The 22,456-nt window shown below is 37.0% G+C and overlaps 2 pseudogenes; both read right to left on the bottom strand.

Moving 5' to 3' along the window:
- Positions 1-306: 306 nt before the first annotated feature.
- Positions 307-1,977, bottom strand: LOC143676054 (ferry endosomal RAB5 effector complex subunit 3 pseudogene; annotated as a pseudogene).
- A 13,831-nt stretch (positions 1,978-15,808) lies between these two features.
- Positions 15,809-17,118, bottom strand: LOC143675545 (solute carrier family 25 member 33 pseudogene; annotated as a pseudogene).
- Positions 17,119-22,456: the final 5,338 nt, after the last annotated feature.

Here is a 22,456-nt window from a genome sequence, read left to right as displayed (position 1 = left end):
ATATGAAGTGCCCATGTGTGATAGAAGGGAAGTTTTAACTTACTAATATTCATAGATAGAACATAACTGTACAAAAAAAGAGATATACTTTCATCAGGAGATATTAAGACTGTGTAAGTTAAGGGGCTGATCACTAGTTTGAACAATACATAAATTTTTGGAATGTTTAACAGACATACAATGATTTGATTTGACTGGGGTTAGTAGGTTCTTTTCGTGGGCATCTTTTGTGTGACAGAGTCTCAGCCGGGCTCAATTCCTGGAGTTTAACAATCCTCTTCCACCAGCATGTTAATCTATCAGTGTTCAGTGCTTGGATGTCAAAGTGAGTGTTGATGACACGTGGAAGATTTGGGGAAGCATGTTACTAAGCTGATAAAACATTTCTTCAGAAATATTCTGTGGTACCAAAAACTGCACTGTCCTAGAAATTCCTCCATCCCATGAAGCCATTTCCATCATGAAACCTTTGACACATTTAAACACAAGTTCTGCTCTCCTTAAGCACCAGGGTATAGTCATTTCCTCTGACATATCATGCACCAACAAGAGAGGAATGCTTATTATTGTGATGTCATGGGTACAGCAAACCTTGAGTATATTTCAGAGCCCCATTATGGCAGGATCACGAGCAGTGATATTTCCTGATTTCACATTGTCATCCACACACAGATGGAAAGCAACATGGATTTCTGAGAGATTAGAATGTCATGTAATGTAAAATTCTCCAGGTAAAATATTTAAGTAGTTTCTATCAGAATTCTTCGTCTTATCATCACTTCCTCCATTTTGGTTTCCAGAATCATGTGATTCTTTCAACTTATTCCTGCACTGGGTTCTAGCATAAAGTACCACCTGCTGGACAACTTCTAGTTGCTCTTCAATTCGGGGAAAATGAAAGTCAGTGCATTCTTGGCAAACTGTAGCAAAATCTCTTTTAATACCACTATATGAATTGATTCGATTATCTACTAGTAAAACGAAGCCACACAGAGATGTAGAAAAAAGTGACAGTGCTGTTTGGAGCCGATGGAGTTTTATACCACTTCGATGATTTCATTTATGTTTACAGAAGTCTAACATATCTGCTCTCAGCAATCTCAAATTATGCATGGTCTTCAACTGAGCTCCTAGGTGAATGGTAAAACTTTCTTCTAACTTTCTCTGTTCCTCATAAATCCTTCCATTTGCTTCTGTAGATTCTCTGAATTGACTTGGCTGAACTTTGATTTCTTCACTGAGGGAGCTGTTATTGGGGTTTTTTAGATCTTGATGAAGTTTTGTCACCCTTTCCTGATACTCTTGCTTTTGGATGGCAGTTGACTGTTTTAATTCACTCATCCACTTATTCTCTAAGTCTTGCTGGGGTTCAAAATGCTGAGCAGCCAATGAATTTACATCTTGATCTGTCAGTGATTTTCCCAATTCTTGCATCACTTTTTCCATTTCAATACATTGTCTCTCACGCAATTTTTTCAGCTCCACATCTCTTTCACCAATCAGTTCTGAGATACTAACAAAGTAATTATGTGCCAGATTTAGGAGCGTTTCAGAGGCAGGAGAATGGATTAAGTCATGATACACATCTGCAAAATCTTCATCCCAGCTGGGTTCTTCAGGCCGTGCGTACTCTAATGTGGTCTCAGCATAAGCTTTGGCCCATGTATTTGCCAACTGATGTAAATCTACTTCACCTGATTTCAGAGCTGCCAGTGACACTTCGGCATCTCTATCATAATCTCTGAGAGATTCTTTTTCCATAAACTGGCTCAGAGCTTCTTTTAAGTCATTTTCTATAAAGGAGGGTAAATTGTGCAGCAACATCAGACGTCCATGCAAATGACTGGCATTCTCTTGAACAGGAAATTGGAGGGGCACCCTTAGCTCGAAGCACTGACTTCCTACTTTGAATTCATACATGAATTCTCTCTCTCTGTTGCAGAATCTTTCTCTGTTTTTCTTCATCTTTGGCAAGATTTCTATAAAACTTGTCTAGTCCCGAAGTCTTCAGCGGTCGGCACACTCCGCGTGGTCCACGAGCCCCGGCACTAGGGATATCAGCTGTTTTACCTATTCGTTTTTACATCCAGCAGTTCCGTCGGCAGATTCGCCCACACCACCTCCTCGTCCCTGGTACTGGATGGAAAACCCATCGATCTAAGCACCACTTATTTCTTCTTGCTTCAATTTAGGAAGGTGCATTTCTACTGTTATTGCGTATTTCAGAGACGGCGCAAAAGTCACTGTCATCACGAAAGTGCGAGGACAAAGCGCAAACTCCACTGGGGTTGACCGGATACGGAAGTGCAGTCCTAAATTTATATTTTTAAATAAAAAATATAAATATATATTTTTAAATTTATATTTTTAGTGATGTCACATCCACAACATTAGGAAGAGTCCAGTTATACAGGTCACAAAAATTTTGCCATTTTGAAGGTATTAAAGAACAGTGAGTGCAAAATTGAAAAATACAAGTTAGAGTGCAGCTCTTATTTACTTTAAGAATAACTAGCTATCAAGTTACAAAATAAATTTACATGTGAATGAGAAAATGATTCTACTAAAAGATTTTGCTAAGATTCCACTAAAATATGAATATCCCTTTTGTTATGTTCTAGGCTGATTTTGTTCACTTTTTAATTTTAAGAACATACCCGTCGATGTACTTACAGTCAAATAAAAGAATTTTGAGAGGGTGCAGAGATTTGATACAGCCATATATAAAACATGTCAATAATGAGAGTTAATTTAGTCATTTGGAAAACATGTGCTAGCCATTTCTGAGTTCCAAGCACTGTGGTTGATTCTGGTGATAGATAAATAAGCCAGTGAAACCTTCAAAGATCTTACAGTTTCATTTAGATGAGAGATGAGAATTAAAAAAGCAAACAAGCAAACAAACCAAATGATTCAGTGTGCTGGGAGCAAAACAGATTAGTACATGAAGTATGAAATCTCATATAAGGAAGAGACTGATGAGTTGTAAGGGTAGGCAAAGACTTCATGGAGGGGAGCTTAGTTTTTCTATCATAGACAGGATGGATGGAGGGATGTCATTTGGACAATAAGTGTTGGAAGGAAAAAGAGGCTATAAGGCATAAGACTCTATACTTGAACATGAGAAATATCATTACATACTTAGCATGAGAAGGAGGTGTGGTTTGGAATGCCTGGCTGGGAAGCAGAAAATAAAGATGGAAAAAGACCTGGTATGCTATATTAAGAAGATCTAATGTCATCTGATAGAAAGGAAGGACATACCACATAAATGAAGCAACATAGTAAAATAATCATAATGACTTTTAGAAGGGCCACATTACCACAAGATAGAAGGTTTGGAACAGGGGAGAAAGAGTCAGGTCAACAATTTTGAAGGCTGGTATATTGGACCCCTCAAAGATGACAATTGCTTTAAATAAGAAAGAGGGGTCAGGGATTGTGAAAAGAGAATGAAAAAAAAAAAGATATACGACAGAGATATTTAGAAGATTTATTCAAGAATACATAGTGCCCAACTGATTCTGCACAATGAGAGGAAAGGATATGTTTTGAAAAACTCTGAAGGTTTGTCAAAATAATGTCAACAGATTTTTAGCACTGATCATTTGGATTGTGATAAAACCATTTAACTTATTCAAAATGTCTGCTTTTTTTTGAATGATGCTTTATAAGCTTTTTTTTCTGATCCACAGATGTCTTTGTAGCAAACATATTCTTATAAAATCTTGATTGATAAGATTCTTGATAAAAATTATTATCTGCAGTAGCCATGCTTTAAAGGGCTATGGTGTTTGAGGCATTTCAGGGCAAAGTAGCCTTAAAGGAAGTAATCATCGTTTATAAATTTCAAAGAATGCAATCAAAGATGGAAAGAAAACTTTTTTCTTTTGGTAGAAATATATTTTCCTTTTACTTGGAAGGAAAATAAATGTATTCATTCTTTAATTCATTTTACTGTCTTTTTCAATTTGGTTTAATCACTAATGCATGGTGAAATTCTACTACATTTACACCATAAAGAGGTTAAAAAGTATAAAAAAGACAAACTAGTCAAGAGATTTCTCAGTCCTGAAGATATGCGATTTGAATCACCCCTTACACTAAGATTTCAATAGAAAAACAAAAACTGATCAGAGTGGATTCTTATTAGTGAATTATCTCTAGGCTTCATTTTAGTTTCCTAACCGCTATAACAAATGCCATGCAATGGGTTGGCGTAGCAACAGGAATTTATTGTTTTACAGTTTGAGAAGCTGGAAGTCTTGCTTCCTTCTGGGGTCACTGTCTTCGGGTTGGCCTACCATCTTTGAGGGTCCTTGGCCTTTCTGTCACATGGCAATGCACATCGTATTGTCTTCCCCTTTTTTTCTGGGTTCTGTTGACTTCCAGCTTCATGCTTCACCAGTGGCTTCTTACTCCATCTGACTTTCACTCTGTTTATAAAGGACTCCAGCAGAATCTAGATTATAGCCCAATCAGTACATTGGGAATACTGACTTCGAAGAAGACAGGAGTAAGAGTTGCCATTATATATCTTTCAAAAAGTGTAAACAATTAGTAATTTCCGAATCATACTCGACCCTAAAGAGGTCACAAAAATCACAACCACAATAGCTAAAACCCCTCAATTTTTTATGGAGAAGATTTGATACCAGCATACTAGAGAATTCTTATATATTATCTCATTGAATTGCTTCAACAATATTATGGACTAAGAAATATTTTCATACCATTTTAGAGATGAAGAAACTGAAGCACATGAAGCCAAAGTAGTTTGCTTAAGGTCATAGAGTAAAAAAAAAAAACCACTCGTAAACATGAATGTCATCTAATAAAATATGGAAGCTTTTCAGAATATATTTCATCAAACACTAGTTTTCTAAGACCTTACTTAAAAAAAAAGTATCCCATTAGTCAAAGAGGTTGGAAAACCATAGTTGTAAATTGTGAAATACAAAAATTTGTTATTTTCATCGTCCCAGAGCCATTATTATGTTAACATTCACCAAGGTACCTTGAAGAAGGTATGAAATGCAACTTCTATTATAATCACATCAAACATGATAGTGTAGTATATGATAGTGTGGTTATTTACTGAATGGTTATTTACTGAATACCTGCTATATTTCTGGCACTATATTTATAGTAATACATTATCTAATTATTTCTGATAAACATCTGATTAAATATTGAATATCATCATTGTTACATATATGAAAATTAGTTTTTGTTAAGTTATATAATTGTCCAAGGTCACAAAGCTAATCAGAATTAAATACAAAAACTTGTTGGTCCATCTTTGCCAAGTATGCCTAGCTAAATATGCCCTTGTCTCATTTAAAAGTTGATTTTCAAGGTAATGATGGGGAGCATAATCCTATAGGGTTCATCATGGGAAGACAAGCTCAGGCACAACAGGAAGTTTCAGCAAATGGCCACTTTATTCTTTAAATAGCATAAAGGGGCCAAAGAGCAGGGGAAAATATCCCATTGTGGCTGCTCTCCTGGGGAGGCCAAACTACTGTAATCAGGATCAGTGGATGGCTGCTCCCCAGGCTCCAACTTCCCAACTTGGGGAAGAGACAAATCTGTGAAACCTGAGGTCAGTGTTTTTATGCAACTCAGGAAATCCCCTGCCCCTGAGAGTTCCAGGCCTGATAGGAAGCTGGGGCTGCTTGTCTCCACTTTAGGATTAAAGGTATGGTCAGGCTGCTCCATTACACCCATTATCTCCCCCAGACTATGGAATGGTATATCATAGAAAAGGAAGCAGGGTAGACAAGGCCTGGGAGATAGCCTATGTATGTGTTTAACTTCCCCAGCAAATTTTTATTTGTATTTCACATTAATGTACTATTATTTGCATTTTAGGATATAAATAAGCCACTAACAGCAGAGAGAGAAATGAGGATCAGTCGGAATTCTTTATGAAAGGTTTATGTGTGTTCTTCAATGCTTGATTTACTCCCTGTTTGCTTCCATCATTGAATCTAGTTTACTAGTTTATCTTATTTTTCATGGTGCCATAGAGAAGTTCAAATCCCTTCATAAAATTTTATCACAATTCCTTTCATGATCTACTAATGCACTGAGTAGAAAAAAAAAAGGAGATATAATTTAACAAGTAAGACTTAATTGATACCATCACATCAACAAATATGCCAAAATAATCTTCAGAACTTCTCTATATTTATATTATTTGACACTGATTTTATTGAAAGGAAATGATAAGAAGGAAAGAATCAGAACTGACATGAGCATCTGAAAAATAAAATCAGCTAAGGCCTAGGGAGTAATTAGTCAGCAATCGAATTAGGTATTTTATCACACATTTTTTCTCAGTTGACTGTTTCTTCCATTAAAATATTTCCTCTTGTGGTTTTATTATTACTTCACTGACAGAACATTCTTTTCAAAGTCCAATTTCTGCATTTGCCCTCTGTCGGACTGGACTGTTCTCCCATTGCAAGCTGTCTAGATGATGCCATTTCTTCTTATGGATTTAGAACCGGTTCTATGATATTAAGCCTGGTCCAAGTTTTTTCCTATAAAAATGAGGTTTATACATTGAAACGAACACTTATAAGAATATATTTTACTGATCACTTAAATTTTATATGTCCCAAAAGTAAACACGTACCCCTATTTTGGCTTATTGTATCATTACAAAAGGTAGAAACCTAATAGGTTTGAAGTTCCCTCTTTCCCACCTTCCATCCTTTCCTCCTTCCTTCCCTCCCTTTTTTCTTTTTTTTCTTCCTTCCTTCCTTCCTTTCTTTCTTCTTTCTTTTCTCTCTTTCTTTCACTGCTCACATATTCTATCTCATCTTTAAATTTAGGGAGTTTTAACTCTCCCAAAATAAAAAAAAAGACCACTACACTCCAAAATACATCTCACATCTCTCTCTATGTTTTTTTATTTCCATTACCACTACTTCTTTTTAGGCTATTACTGTGGCCTTCTGAATGGACATCCCTTTTCCACCCTTGCTCCCTTCTATACTTAATCAACACAGGCACATGCGAGTTTCATTTTAAAAAGTAAATTTGCTCAGTTCATGTCGCTACTGCATTTAAAACTTTTTAATGGATTATCCTTTCCCTCAAATCTAAACTTTTTATCATAACTATAAAGAATGTGCATGACCAGTCTGGTATCTTCTTCTCCAACCTCATCTTGTCCTAGGGCTTTCGTCATTTTCTGGGACAAAGTAATTTCTTTCCTGTCTTGGAAAGAAATTTTTTGTTTCCTTTTCCTTCCATCCAGCTCCTATGAAGGCAGTTTGTTATTAACCCTCAGAGCTCCCACTTTGTTTTAACCCTTCCAACTAAACAACACCTCTACATGATCTCCAATAAATAAATAAATTATGTATTTTATAGCACTTTCCCCCAACTGTATAACAGTTTTATTTATTTTTACTGTTTATTGGGGCTTATCTCCTGGAATATTTGCTTCTTGAAGGCAGATATTTGACCATCTTGTTTCTCCTACATCTCTATTAATTTAATAATTCATTCCATAATTAAACATAACATAAATCATTCATTACTCATTTATTAAATAAATAGTGAATTGACTGAACGTATTTATTTTTTTACAATGAATGAATAAGTGAATGAATTCCAATACATACTAGACTGGACAGCTATTCCACACATAAAAGTTAATTCTATTGACAAAAAGAAAAACAAATCCCCCTTATTAATATGAGTGACAGCCAAATTATTTGATGATAGGGAAAAGCTGTCCTTAAAAGAGAGAGGAAAAATAGAGAAGACATAACTTAGGAAAACAAGTTATTGAAAAACTGGGGATGGGCTCCGGGTGGCAGGAAGAGTAAAAGCCTGTCTATGATAAGTTCAAATCACTCTCTCAAGGTGCTTGACGATACCGCTTGGACCTGCATCAAACAGAATGAGCCAAAATCTATTGTTTCTAATTTGATTTATTCTACTCTTCTTCTCCCCTCTACTATTCTACTCTTTCACCCCCTCAATGCTGTGAATGTAGTATCTTCTCATTCCTCCGATCAATCCATTATTTTTGGCATTAGCAGGATAACATAGTGCAAACAAAATGAGATCTGAAATGAGACATAGTCTCAATGCCACTTTTCCCTGGGATATTATGCCAGTTTGAAAGGATTTACGTACCCTAGAAAAGCCATGTTTTAATCCTAATCAATCTTGTGGGAGCAACCGTTTTTTCTCATCCTTGTTCTGCACTGTATGTTGGAAATTTGATTAGGTTATCTTCACAGAGAAGTGACTCAACCAATTGCAGGCTCTGAATTTGATTAGGTGGAGATATGTCTCCACTCATTCTGTGTGGGTCTTGATTAGTTTACTGGAATTCTGTAAAAGAAGAAGTATTTTGGAGAAAGCTTCAGAATGACACAGAACCATAAAGCAGAGAATCCACCAGCCAGTGACTCTTGGAGATGAAGAAGGAAAATGCCTCCTGGCGCTGGAGAGGAAGCTAGCAGATGACGCCGTGTTCACCACGTGCCTTTCCAGATGAGAGAGAAACCCTGAACTTCATTGGCCTTCTTGAATCAAGGTATTCTTCCCTGGATAACTTAGATTGGACATTTCTATAGAACTTGCTTTAATTGGGACGTTTTCATCATCTTAGAACTGTAAACTTGCAATTTTTTAAATTCTCCGTTTAAAAAAGGCCATTCCATTTCTGGTATATTGTATTCTGGCAACTAGCAAACTGGAGCGGATTGGTCTGAAAAGGCACAGTTTTCTCAGTTATAAAATGGGAATACCTTATACTTCAGAGAATTAACCACCATATATCATATGTAAACATTGAAGAAATATATATATGAGAATATTTTATCTGTATTTATTCTATGTTATAAGCACACATGGATAATTTTTTTTTAATGCACAACTCAGAAGTTCACTTCCAACTAAATATTTAGGTCAAGAAACAGCATTAAAAGCAAACCAGAGCATACCTTTACATCAAAAAAAAAAAAAAAGAAACAACTGATCTTCAAAATAATTTGCTCTTCGTTTTGTTTTTCCTTTACCACCAAAACACGTATCCTTAAATGCTATAGTTTTAACTTGTTTGCACTTTATGTAAATGGAATCCAATGATGTGCACACTTTTGGGTGTACCTGTTTTCACTCAAGATGAGATTTCTGGAATTCATTCATGTTGCATGTGGTTGTAGCTCATTAATTGCTATTGCTGTAGAGCACGAATCAGCAAACTAGAATCTGTGGACAAATCCAGCTGCCTTTGACCGCTTTAATAAAAAACTTTATTGAAACACAGCCACAAACATTTGTTTACTTCTTGTCTATGTATGGTGTCATGTACAACAGCAGAGGTGAGTAGTTGGAGTAAGAACATACGGCCTACAAAACCTAAAATGGATGCTTTATGGAAGGTTTTGTGGACCCTTGCAGTATACTATTTCACTGAATGAATGCATTCTGATATAGTAATCCATTTTTCCATTTATGTACATTTGGATTTATTTTTTCTTAATTTTTAGGTACTGTAAATATTCATCCACATGTCTCTTGTGAACACATCCACGGAGACTTATTAAAATTCTGAGAGTAGAACTGCTTGTTCTAAGTGAACATCATTAATTTTGCTCAATAATGTCAATAATGTTTTGTTTTGTCTTGCTGTTCTGGTTGATGTGTAGTTGTATCTCATTGTGGTTATAACCCGTATTTTCCTGGTTATAAGAAAATTGATCACAAATGTGGTTGGACACATTTTATGTGGTTATTGGTTAGCCTGATATCCATTATTTTAAGTGTCTGTTGGAATCACTTACTTCTTTATCTTAGTAGGTAGTTTGTGTTTTCCATAGGGATTTACAGGAGATATTTATACATGGCTATAAGCTCACTGTCCATTATGTGTTACAAAGATGTTCTTGTACATTGTGCTTGACTTTTTGTTCTCTTATGGTGTCTCTGCAAAAACAAATATTCTTAATAGTAATGTTGCCTACTTTATCAATCTGTTCTTTATAGTTATTGTTCCTTGTGTCCCTTTTAATAAATATCTCCCTACCGGAAAATGCAGATATCTTCTGATGTTATCTCTTAGACTTTTTCTTTCTCTGTTCTTTATATTAAGATCTAAACTCCATCTGGAATTTATTCTTGTGTAATGGGGTAAAATAGAAGTCAAGTTTCATTTATTCTTTTATATTGATATCTAGTTGATTCAACACTATAAAAGGAAGAAAAACTTTTCTTTCATGCACATTTAGTCATAAATCAGGTGTCCATGTAAATATAGTTGTTTCTCAGTTCTCTTTCCTATTCTCTGAGTCTATTTGATTGCCCTTGCATTAATGTCATATTTCACTGGTGAAAGGCAAGACAAAATGCCAAATTATAGTACTTGAAATCTGGCACATACAGTCTCCATACTTTTTTCTTTTCAACTTGTCTTGGTTATTCTTAGTTTCTATATTTCTACATATATCTTAGATTCACCTTGTTAATTAACACAAAAGAAAAAAAAAACCTTCAGTAATTTATATTGAAATTGCCTTGATTTATAGATTATTTTGTCACAAATTGATACTTTTATAATAAATCCTAATGTCTGTCTTTAAATTGTATCTTTTTTCATTTACAGCTAATATAATTATTAAAATACCAGGGCTTTGACACTTCATTGTAGACAATGATTTTGAATTACAACTTGTTTGTATGCTCTTTTATATGATTTGCTTTCTTCTGAATTGAATTAAATGTTTTTTTAACCATTTCTTCTTTTATCCTTACATTATGTGCATTAATCAGGATTCTCTAGAGATTTATAAAAGTGTCTCACACAGCTATCGGGACCCTAGAGTCCAAAACCTATAGGGCGGATGAAGAAGCAGTGAAACCTTCAACAGATTGGATCCTTCTGTTTGTGGAAAACACACCCTTAGTTGATCACAGATGTAATCAGTCACAAATGTAACCAATGACTGATGATTTTCATAAACCAGCCTTCTGGTACATCAACCAGCCATGAAGTATCCTTGCAGCAAAGGCTAGGCCAGTGTTTGCCTGTCAGATAACTGGGTACCATCATTTGCCAAACTGACACTTCAACCCAACCATCATATTATGATTTGATATTATTTAGGCACAATGCTATTATTTAGCTACAATGTTATACATCCTGATGCTGGTACTTCTACCTTCTTCCCAGTGAAAGATCTTAGAGTATTTTAACTCCATGTATCCTTCATCCCTTATAACACATTATTGTATTCTCAGTTGGGGGAGTGGTATGATTTGAATTATGTGCTTTATTATTAGTGGAAATAGAAATCCATAAGTACATTTATAAATTCTGTAAAGTTCTGAGTATTTCTTTAAATATAATACTTTTAAATTAGTTAAATGTCAATTATGTTTGTGGTTGGTTGGTTCTTATCAATTTCTGACTACTTTTATTTTTAAAATACTACTTCTCCTTAAGTCATTTTGATATTCCAGATTAGAATCAACCATTGTCCCCTTGTGATATCACACATCACTCATTCCACCTTTCATATTCATGCACATGTTTGTTTTTACAAGTAATTCATAATTTCATCATGTCAAAAGCCAGGTTCTGTTCTTCTTTGTACTTCTAGAGCTACCAAAGTAGTTACAAATTAGGTGATAAATACATACTTGGTGAATTCATTCATTTGGCAGATTTTGTATTTCTATGTCTACTATGCACCAAGATAATCACTGAAGTCGTAATAATAAACAAAAAAGAGAGGGATCCTGAATACTGCATTTGAGTAGATTTATGAAATATATTATGAAGAAATAAATTTCCCTATTATATATCAGGAAAGAAATCACATTATGTAGCACCTTGGGAAGAATTGGTGCATCATAAATTTAATACTTTCAAATTTTGAGTGTGTGTTAAGAAATAAAGTAGCAGATAAAAGAAATATTCGTTTCAATGGTTATGGTCAAGGCCTGTCTTGGTCATGGACTTCAGAATCTTCTCTTCTTCAGTCATAATCGTCCTACAAAGTCAGCCTTACAGCAGGTAATTAAATATATGATGTTATTTTTGAGAAGTGGGAGGTCCTGTTGTCTAGGACAATCGTTGGTAACTTTTACTTTGATGCACCAGGCAATAAATTATTTCAGGTTTTGCGGAACATATAGTTTCTGTTGTGAACCATTAACCCTATGATCATAGCACAAAATCATCCATAATCAATACATAAACAAATGAGTGTGGGTATATTCCAGCAAAGCTTTATTTACAAAAATAGGCATTGAGACAGATTGGACCCTCTCATATAGAAGACAATTTCCATCATTCATTGACCATTGTAAAGTTCATTCAATCACTTAGAGTTTTTTTGCTCCTGTTTAGTTTCATACAAGAAATGTATTGTGGTCTCCTGAGCATAAAAAATATTAAAGTCCATGATAATACAAGAGATTTAGTATAGAAATCACTAGATTTAGTGTCAAGAGACTTGGCTTCTAGCTCCATGGTTTACAGTCACTTTCAAATCTATCAGAAAAAAGCAATTAAATTATATTTATTGATATTATTTTGGAGGAGAGGGAAAGCAAACTGGAAGACACTGATTACTAAAGGAATGATGCAGAGACAAATGACTGAAGGAAAATGGTGCAACTGGGGATGCTGATTAAATTTAAATTTAACATACCTACTTCACACAGTTGTGCACAGGGGTAGTTTTGATTGTATATATTGTGACAAATTTCTTTTTAAGACTCTATCAAGTCTCTGACAGCTTACATTCATAGGCTTGTGTTTACTCTTAGATTTTCTTTAAACAACCAAATGTAGGAGGGTCAGGTTGAATTAAATGTGAAACCTATGGAGGAAATGAATATTCACAATAAATTTCAATCTACTACAGTTCAAATAAACATGTGGCTGAGTTCCAGATCTTACAAGCACAGCTTGAGACAGTGATTTATTGCAAGTGATTTATGGAAGGAGTTCCTTCAGGTGACCCCTGTAAAGGCAGGGTGTATTTAAGGCAGGGGAAAATATTAGGCAAGGATAGGATATGGGTTCAACTGAGTCTAAACTCAGTCTGATTTCACAAGGGGTCTGAAGCTTGTAGGGAACTACAGAGTTGCTTCACTTTGAGGTAAGAGGGCTAGGTTTTCTTACCCCTGCTATTCAGTCATTGACTCTAAGTGTTCCCCTGGGGAGGCTGGGATCAGGTTGATAGGATAAGAGGATAGAGTGTATACTTATGAGGGATGGGCTTAACCTCTCTTTTCTGAATGAGGTGCATACATTTACCAAAACAATTTCATCACAGAAGGATGCAGCTGTGAGCTGTTAGCAGCCAATATTCACAGCAGCTTGGGAATGGCCATCTAAAGTGATTTGAGTGGTACACCAACAGTGACTACTAGGATCAATTTTTGCTGACCTATTTAAAATTTTTTTAGGCAATGTAGAATGTATATTTTCCTCTGATCCCTGGATATTTCCACCTAAGAAGCTCAACTAAATTCATGTTTGTTAACATATATTTTGAAACTATTTTTACAACTTAAAATCTTACATTGTAAAAGAAAATAATAATGTGGCTTAGAAACTGAAAACTTACTGTAGAGTCCAAAGTATAAGGGCTCAAACTCTGGCTTAGCTGGTTACTAGCAAAGTGACCTTGGTAAGTCATTTAATACCTTTAAGCCTCAGTCTCCTCATCTGCAAAATGGTCCTGAAGAAACTACAGCCCCACACAGGATTACTCTGAGGAATGGATATGACAGTGTTGGGAAAAATCTTTACGTATTTCTTGGGATATGAGGGGTATTTAACAACTCAAAGCAATTGTAATATTTGTATAATCAGTATATGACATGTTCCCCAAAAATATCTCTGATAAAATGAACTGTGGGTAAACTGTAGGTAAAAAACAAAACCACCTCATAATTATTGAGTAACTACTTCATAATAGACTCTTACATTATTGTTTATAATGCTGGTGGCTAGTGAGTTCTGGCTCTATCCCCTACTGGTTCCATGGCCTTGGGAAAGCCTCTGGACCTCATTATGTCCTAGGTTCTCTCACCTAAAAAATAGGGATGATAATAAAATGAACTAAGTCAAGAGGATGCTTTGATGATTAAATAAGATAACGGTGGGGAAGCACCTAAAGAAATACTTGGTATGTGGTAACAACTCTTTAGATATCAGATTTAAAGCTACATAAACATCTTTAATATCATCTTATACAATGTGTATAATAAACTTTGAGTTGACTGTTATAGTTAGATGTTATTCCTGGCTTACAGTTGAGAAAAGTGAGGTCCAGAGAATCTTGACCTTTCCTAATCTCATAGAGCTGACGATATCCATCCAGCTCATCTCAGTCTGGTCCTAATGCTCATCAAGGTTAATGGTCTCAACCACATTCCTGAATATATGAGGCTCTAGCTAGACAAGACATGTGTCTAGCTCATTCAATATTTGAATGAGCTAGACACTTTATTCATTTGATTGTTAATTCAATGTTAATCAAATGACTGAGCACTTTCTATGTGCCTGGAATTCTATGAGGCACCAGGGAAACTATGACTATGATGCAAGACTTTTCTTTGCGTATCTTGTATTTCCTGAGCATGCCAGTCAAGTGAAAAATACAGTGTAAAAGTGATATAATAGGGGTGAGCGGATGGTTCTGTGACTGTGAGAAAGGGATTGCATACTCAGAGAGATGAGCATGCACGGAAGATTTTCTTGAGATGATGGCTAAGCTGAGGCATAAATATGAAAAGTTAGGTAAATGGAAGAGTGGCGGTTAAGAGGGTTCCAGACTGTGAGGATTACGTGCAATCTCAAGGGTCAAGTAAAACTGTGAAACAGAAGATAGTGGGGAAATTCAAGTTGATTGATATGGTTGGGCCAATTAGCTGGTGGCAATGAGCAACAAGGGAAGATACTTTAAAGAAGCCTTGTGAAGCAGCAGCTATTGACTATAGCTACAGAATAAAAGAAACAAAAGAGGACTCTTGCAGATATCTAGCTTTGATAACCAGAGAGTGAAAAACATTTTTCATACAAAAATAAAATAAACGAAGAAGATCAGATTCATGATAGAAGTGGGGAATAAGGATGGGAATACACGAACTTGAATTGGATGATATCAAGTTAGAACTTTCTAGTAAGCAGTTTACAGTGTGGTTCATAATGATAACCACAAATAGCATTGCCCAATCACTTTCTGTGCATAATTTAATTATGCCTCACAACAACTTGGTGATATTAATGCTATTATTACTTCAACTTTACAAGTGAAAAGCAACCTCAAGTACTCTGGAATTAATAGTTACAGGCTTAAGTTGATATTTAGCTAAATCCAGAGCCCTACATTCTAACAACTTTGTGTACTGCGTCTTGGTAGAGAAGTAGCCCAGTGTAGAGGATAACAATTTCCAACTCATTACTAAAATTCAAGTAAATCATTTGCTTTATCAATACTGTAGTCATTCTGTGGTGGTTTGAAGCTGTTGTGTATCCCAGAAAAGGTCATATTCTTTTGTGCCATTCCTGTAGGTGTAGATCTATTGTGGGTGGGACACTTTAATTAGGTTATTTCAATTGAGAAGTGACCCACTCCATTCAAGGTGGGTCTTAATCTCCTTACTAGAGTCCTTTTTTAGAGGATAAAGCTGTGCTGCCATCACCACCAACCATTACCAAAACTTTTTCATCAACCCAAAAAGAAACTCTGTAAGTTAAGCTTCTATTCTCCATTCCCTATTCCCACCCCATTCCCTGGTGACCTATATTCTAGATCTTGACTCTATGGGTTTGCATACTCTAATTATTTCTCATTGGTATGATCATACAATAGTTGTCCTTTTGTGTCTGGTTTGTTTCACTCAAAATGTGTTTGAAGTTCCTTCATGTTTTCAAATGTTTCAGGACTTCATTCCTTTTTTAAAAATTCTTAAATAGCTTGATTTAATTTAGTTGTGCTGCTTATCCTGAATCCTTTTAAGTAAAAAAGTTTTAATTAACTACTGAAGTTAATGAATTAAGATCTTCCAGAAAATAGGAATCCAAAAGGAAATGTCCAACAGGTGATATGAGCCAGAGACTTTAGGATCTTTCCTGATTCAGTCTCAAACATTCTAAACATCAGTGGGAAAAAATTCTCTAGTGTTTCAGCTTTATTCTTCTAGAGTACATTTTTTCTGGCCTGTTACTAAGTAAGAATGGCCCTCAAACAGGTAGGTACTCAATAGCCAGACAAGACAATGGCGGTATTTGGAATCTGCCTGATGAGGTGGGAAAATAATTCTCGAAAACAGGCAAGATAACCTTCTTTCCCAAACACCAGGCTAGCATTCTGGATGAAAGATTTGTACTTGGTGGCTTCCTCACTGAGCTGCATCCCTATGACTTCATGAGGATAAGCAATACCGGAGGCACAGCCCTTAGAAATCACAGCAGCTGCAGAGTCCAAAAATAAATAAAATTGTGGAATAGTCTGTCCCATTTGTGGAAGAGGCCAATGGACTGTCTTTCAGACGTTTCTTTAAACTTTAACAAATAGCAAACCCGATTACAGTTTCTGAAATGTGAGCACATGAGGCAGTTAATCCTCTGTAGCAATGAGAAGCATCTTCTGTCTAGTAAACACAAGTACACTGGAGCCTCTCACTATTGGTTTTAGCTGCATTTTGGGCTTTAGACGTCCATATAGAATTCATTAAGGAATTTCTGACAGGCTTGTAGAGCCAGCTGACAAAAATGAACATTGTTATTAGGCACGAAACTGCTCTTAAATTGCTCTCTGGCTTTGGAGTAACATGAAAAATACACAGCCCTTAATGCAGCAACTCCAACCAAATTTGCACCCAAGCCTCTAAAAAGTGACTTTGATCCCTCTTTCTCCAAGATTGACTTCAGAACATGAGCCCCAGCATCACGGAGGTTGGCCTCACCATCTCAGCTCCACTAATGCTCTCCAGATGGCTCTGCAGATAGCAGGCTATCCAAAGGGCTAATGGTGGCCACTGCAACCTGGTCTCAATGACTTCCGGTGGACAAGTGCGAACAGCACCAACTGTGCACCCCCCCCCCCCACCTTCCTGACTTCCTCATCTCATTCTTCCGCGGTCCCTGAACCCCTCCAGCCTGCTGCTGGCCAGCATTACTGGCCACGAGCAACTCCTACAGTCCTTCTGACGTCGGAATTAGTTCCTGGTCTACGCTGAAGAATTCCTGGGTGAATCCGAGCACCAAGCCTGTCCACGGCTCTGGAAACGATGGACGGAAAGGGCCCAGGAGAACACAGGTGGCGGCGGCTTGGGAGGAAGCGGGGTGGACAGGGTCGCTGTGGGGAAGCAGAACCACCTCGAGTGACACTCACACTAGATGATTAAAAAGAGGGGAAACTGGCGGCGCCGAGGGGCGAGGCGCCAGGAGCGCGACACCCGCGAGGTCAAGTCCCCCTTCGCGGCGGCGGCCCGGGGGGGCTGGGGGACCCAGGCCCCAAGGCCGCCCACCCGCCGCTTCCCACCTGCCCCTGACGCCGCCACCTTCTCCTCCTCCCGAAGCCGCGAGTCGCCGGGGTTGGGCCGGTAGATGGCGCGGGTGGTCTAGGGGAGGAGGCTGGGGCTGGGGCTGGGTCCGGGGCAGACGTGGGACGCCGGGGTATTCGGGAAGCAGGCCCGGGGCGGCTCAGGGGTTCGCGGGGCAGTGAAGCAGCCCGCTCGCCTTCTTTTGGGTGCGCATCTCCCTGACCATCGGGTGCCATGGGCGCGTGGCTGCTCGTCGGAGTGCGCTGGCCCCGCAGGCTGTCAGGAGGCCCCCTGCGCGCCGCCTGAAGTCCAGCTCTCCTGGGTCAGCTGCCTCCAACCCTCGCCCTGGCCTGTCACAGGCTTCTTCATTCCTTTTGACTGAATAATCTTCCTTTGCATGTACACACCTCATTTTATTTGCCCATTTTTCGGTCGACGGCCCCTTGTGCCTTCCATCTTTTGGCAGCGGTGATGTGAATAAGGCTGCTCTGAACATCTTGTGCAAATATCTGTTGGAGATCCTGCTTTCAATTCTTTGGTGAGAAACGCTGCTACATGAAAAAAATAAAACGTCGTTCCAAATCACATTAAACATTAATTTTGTGTTAGTTACATTGTGGATTCGGTGGTCTTTCGTAAACTCATGTGGATAAAATTGTAACTTTGATTTTCTGGGAAATTAACTTCTGACTTCTGAGCAACTACTAGTTAGTTAATTAACTAATTAATTGATTCAACGCAGACTTGTGGAGCAACTTCTATGCGTCAGATATCATGCTAACAGTTAATGAACAAAACAGGTAAGCGCCCAGATGACCAAGAATTTACATTCTATGGAAAGGACAAAAACAATAATCAAGTATACAAATAAATAAATCTAAGGTCAAAAAATGAAACCGTTAAGTTGAAAATAATATAGGCTGATAGAGAATTTGGTTAGCAGATATCCATTGATAAATGACCAAATTCACAAGAAGATTAAATGAAACCCTTGATCAAACAAGGGGTCAAATACTTCAATGTTTAAAATTCCTTTTAATTTAGAAAGAAATTCCCAGCATCAATGCATTAGAAGACCTATGACAGAAAAAGGCATCTGCCACTCTGAGCAGAGTGTTGCTTTTTGATGTAATCAATATCTAAAGAAGCCAAAGTGAGAGGAATTTCTTGGGTACACAGGATGAAAGACATTCACAGGAAGCATTTTGGGAAAATGTATGATATTGATTTGTTCTCTGCTTGCCTGCCCACATCAACTTGTTTTTCAGTGCCCTTCTCATACCAAGGAAATATTCTGCAATGGGTACATAAATGTTATGACCTGGTGATGTACACACATTTTTCAAAAAAGGGCAGACAATCAAAAGCAGTATCCCCAAGCAATCAGAACCACTTGGTACTGAGTCCAAAAAGGTGGGCATTCTGATTTCTGACTTATAGAGTTTATTGTGTGAATTATTTTAGCATCTCCTCAGGAGCTTACCATTTCATGGAACTTCTCTCTTTCTCACCTGCACAAACTCCCTGCAAGATGTGACACTCGTGTAGGTTTCACTTGGCTTTGATGTGTGATTGGAGGAAGTTCCTTTATCACAATTCTGTCAACTGAAAATTAGCTAGATTCTAAACTTTTCTATAACAAAAGAAAATATGTAGTTCATTTATTAGCTAAGGCTAAATTATTATCCAACTATTCAAATTTATATTGAGACAATCATGTCAGTCTTTTTGTTTCTAGAGCACTGGGTTTAAAAGTGTTTCCATTGTAGGCATTGTAAAGAACACTTTCCAGTATTATATATGGGAGAGAGTTTTATTATCCTTGCCACAAGTTGTAGCCTAAAACTTTAAAACAATGTAAACTTTAGATTCAGACAGCCCTGGGTTCATGTTCAGGATTCTTAATATATTAACCATAAATAAACTAATTAGCCACATAAAGCCTCAATATCTCCCACTGTATCGTGAGTATAATACTTTCTGCTAAGTATAGTTAGAGGATTTAATGAAATAACATACCTGGAATGCTTAACAAAGAAGCAGACACTTGTAACACACCTATTAACTATTAGTCCAGTTTATTTGATAAGCTTGTGATACCTGCATCTGGGTTGTCATATATTAGCATAAAATTTGTCCAAGTGAAAGACCTATGATTTCCCTTTTTGTAATATTGTCGTAATGCTCAAGACATTTTGCAAAGTTCTGACCTTTCACTTTCATATTTTATTTGGCTTTTCAACCTTTCCCTTTTCTGTTCTGGAGAGAAAAGAAAATTTTCATACTTGCTTTAAGCATTCTAGTGAATTTATTGGTGACTTTGTGAAGAAGGGCCAGGTAATAACCACAAGTTGTATTAATGATTCGGTGAGCCAACAGTAGTCAATTTTTTTCACTGTATAATTAACACGTTCCCCCTTTCTACTTGAATATTTTAGCTAGAAACAAAATTCCTTGAATACTTCATTTGGAATGTTATCCATGACAGTTAAGATGAAGTGAAGAAGCATGGTACAAATGGACATATTTTTAAAAATGTATCTACAGCTGTTAATCCTGATTAGATTATGGGGACTTTTATTTTTGGAGGATATAAGTGAGAGTGAGCTTTTGAAACTTTTTGAGGTACATCTGTCCAGAGTCAAAATTGGAACAGCCCTCATACCTACTCAGCTGGACACTGAGGTAACTCCTTGCCCATATGCTCTCAGTAATAAACTAGAGATATGCAGCACAAACGGCATATCAGATATCCTTAACAATTTAAAAATTCCCTCCGTCCCTCAGTAAGAGTCAAACTGCAGTTACGAACAAGTCTGAAATTCCTTCATTACTAGATTTGTTTTCTGTAGAGTTTCTAAAGTGAGGATAAGAAAGCCACTACATAAAAAAAAAATTTCTGTAATGATAGTTTTATTCAAAATAATGAATTCAACTTTTAAAAGTGAGGCACTTTGAGGCAGTGGTTTCAAACAGTTTAAATTCACTGAGAATTTTAGCAAAGGAAGCAGCTCTGGTATTGAGGAAAGAACAAGAACTTTGACATCAACAGAACTGAAAGCACATCCCAGTTCTGACATTTCAACTCCCTGAGCTCCATTTCCTCAGTTGTAGACAAAGAATATCAATATGTAGTTGGCAGAGTGGCTCCTGGTGACATTCAAGATAAAAATCATTTTGTGAATCACAAACAATATGCAGACACAGGGATGGAAGTGAGAATCAAAATGTTCTTTTATATTCTTCCCATATTTTAAGGGCAGGCTGCAGGACATTCACATGTTCAGTCAGGGAGCATTTATCGAATACCTACTGTATGCCAAATACTAAGCACTGTGGCTATGACAGTGAAAACACTGACAAGGTTCCTGGTTGGATGTAGCTTAAGTCTAGATGAGGGTGATGCACAATGAAAACAAAGAAACAACAACAACAAACAATAAATTAGATGGTGGTAAGTACAATGCAGAAAGTGATAGAGGGTGATTAGGAGTTACCTATGGATTAGAGTGTCACCTATGGATTAGACTGTCTGATGAGTTTTTCTGAAGCCTGAGGATTGATCCTGTAACTGAAAACTGACTGACTGGGATATTGTTATCTGGAAATCAGTGGAGAGAACATTCTAGGCTAATGAAACAGTTAATTCACAAACCTAAGGCAGAAACGAGCTTGATATTTTTTAGAGGATCCAAAACAGGCAGTTATGACTGGACAATAACATGAAAGAGGAAAAATGGAACATGAAGAGATTGGGGAATAAGATAGGTTACATCAAGGAGGGCTTTGGAAGTTGGGATAAAGAAGTTGGATATTATATTAAGTCCAATGGAAAACCATTGAAAGATGGTTGTTTTTGGACAATGGATTATAAGGTAGCAAAGCAAGGAGCAAGGAAATTAGTTTGGATGGTATTTCTTTAGGTCGATGGTGTCCAAGACTTGGGGGTTAGAAGTGGAGATGGGGAGAAATTACTAATTTGTCTTTAGAGACTCTTTTCTAGAACATAATCTCCCTGTGGTCTCATATGGCCCTCTGGAATCTGAGGGTTGGTGTACAGTAGGAAGAGAAGCACTGTAGATCTGTGCTCTCCAGAAAGGCACTCTGGGGGCCTTTGGACTGGGAAAGTCAGAGAATGTTTGTGGGCATCCTTTCTATCTCGAATGGATTCTAAACCAGTTAAAGTATTGTTGTATTATGAGAAACCAAAGGAAATTATACAGGTATGTATAGAATGTGTGCACGTATGCATGTTTACCATGAGAGATGAGCATGGCTCAATTGTAGAAATCCTAGCAAGTAAACTCTAGTAAGTTGTCCTGAGGTAGGAAGTGATCTTTAGGCAGCAACAGATCCTCTGTGCTCAGACTCAAAACCTCATCATTTTCTTTGTAATCCAAATAATGGCAGTTGCGATGCTCCAAGTTGGAGGAAAGTTCCAAGAGAGGGAAATCACCAATCCAGAGTTTATGTCATTTTTACACTTCCATGTTATATAATTCTCTTGCTACATAAAAGTTATTTGTTCATATGTGAACAATATATACATCTTGTTGTGATTAACCAGATTTTTGCAATAATCACAGAGGAAATACTGATTATTTGTATTGATTGTAACATTGCTCTCACTGCTCATAATTAGGTCAACAGGGATTTGGAATGGGCATTCTAATCCATTTTTCTTATCCCATATCCATGGGAAATCACTTATTGATGCATTTAGCACTCACTCCACCAACATTTTCATGTGCTTACTGTGTTATAGTCTCTATTTTAATCCCTAGAGAGCTAGAGAATGTACAGACCTAGAATTAGAGAAGACGCAGTAATAAAATGCAAAATTTTTAATATCAGAGTGTTTTTGAGCATTAAATCTTGCTTTCCTTATCTGGAAAGTGGGAATAATAATAGAACT

This window comes from Tamandua tetradactyla, chromosome 3 (genome assembly GCF_023851605.1).
Source record: "Tamandua tetradactyla isolate mTamTet1 chromosome 3, mTamTet1.pri, whole genome shotgun sequence".
Classification (NCBI taxonomy): Eukaryota; Metazoa; Chordata; class Mammalia; order Pilosa; family Myrmecophagidae; genus Tamandua; species Tamandua tetradactyla.
This window is presented reverse-complemented; position numbering and strand designations above follow the sequence as displayed.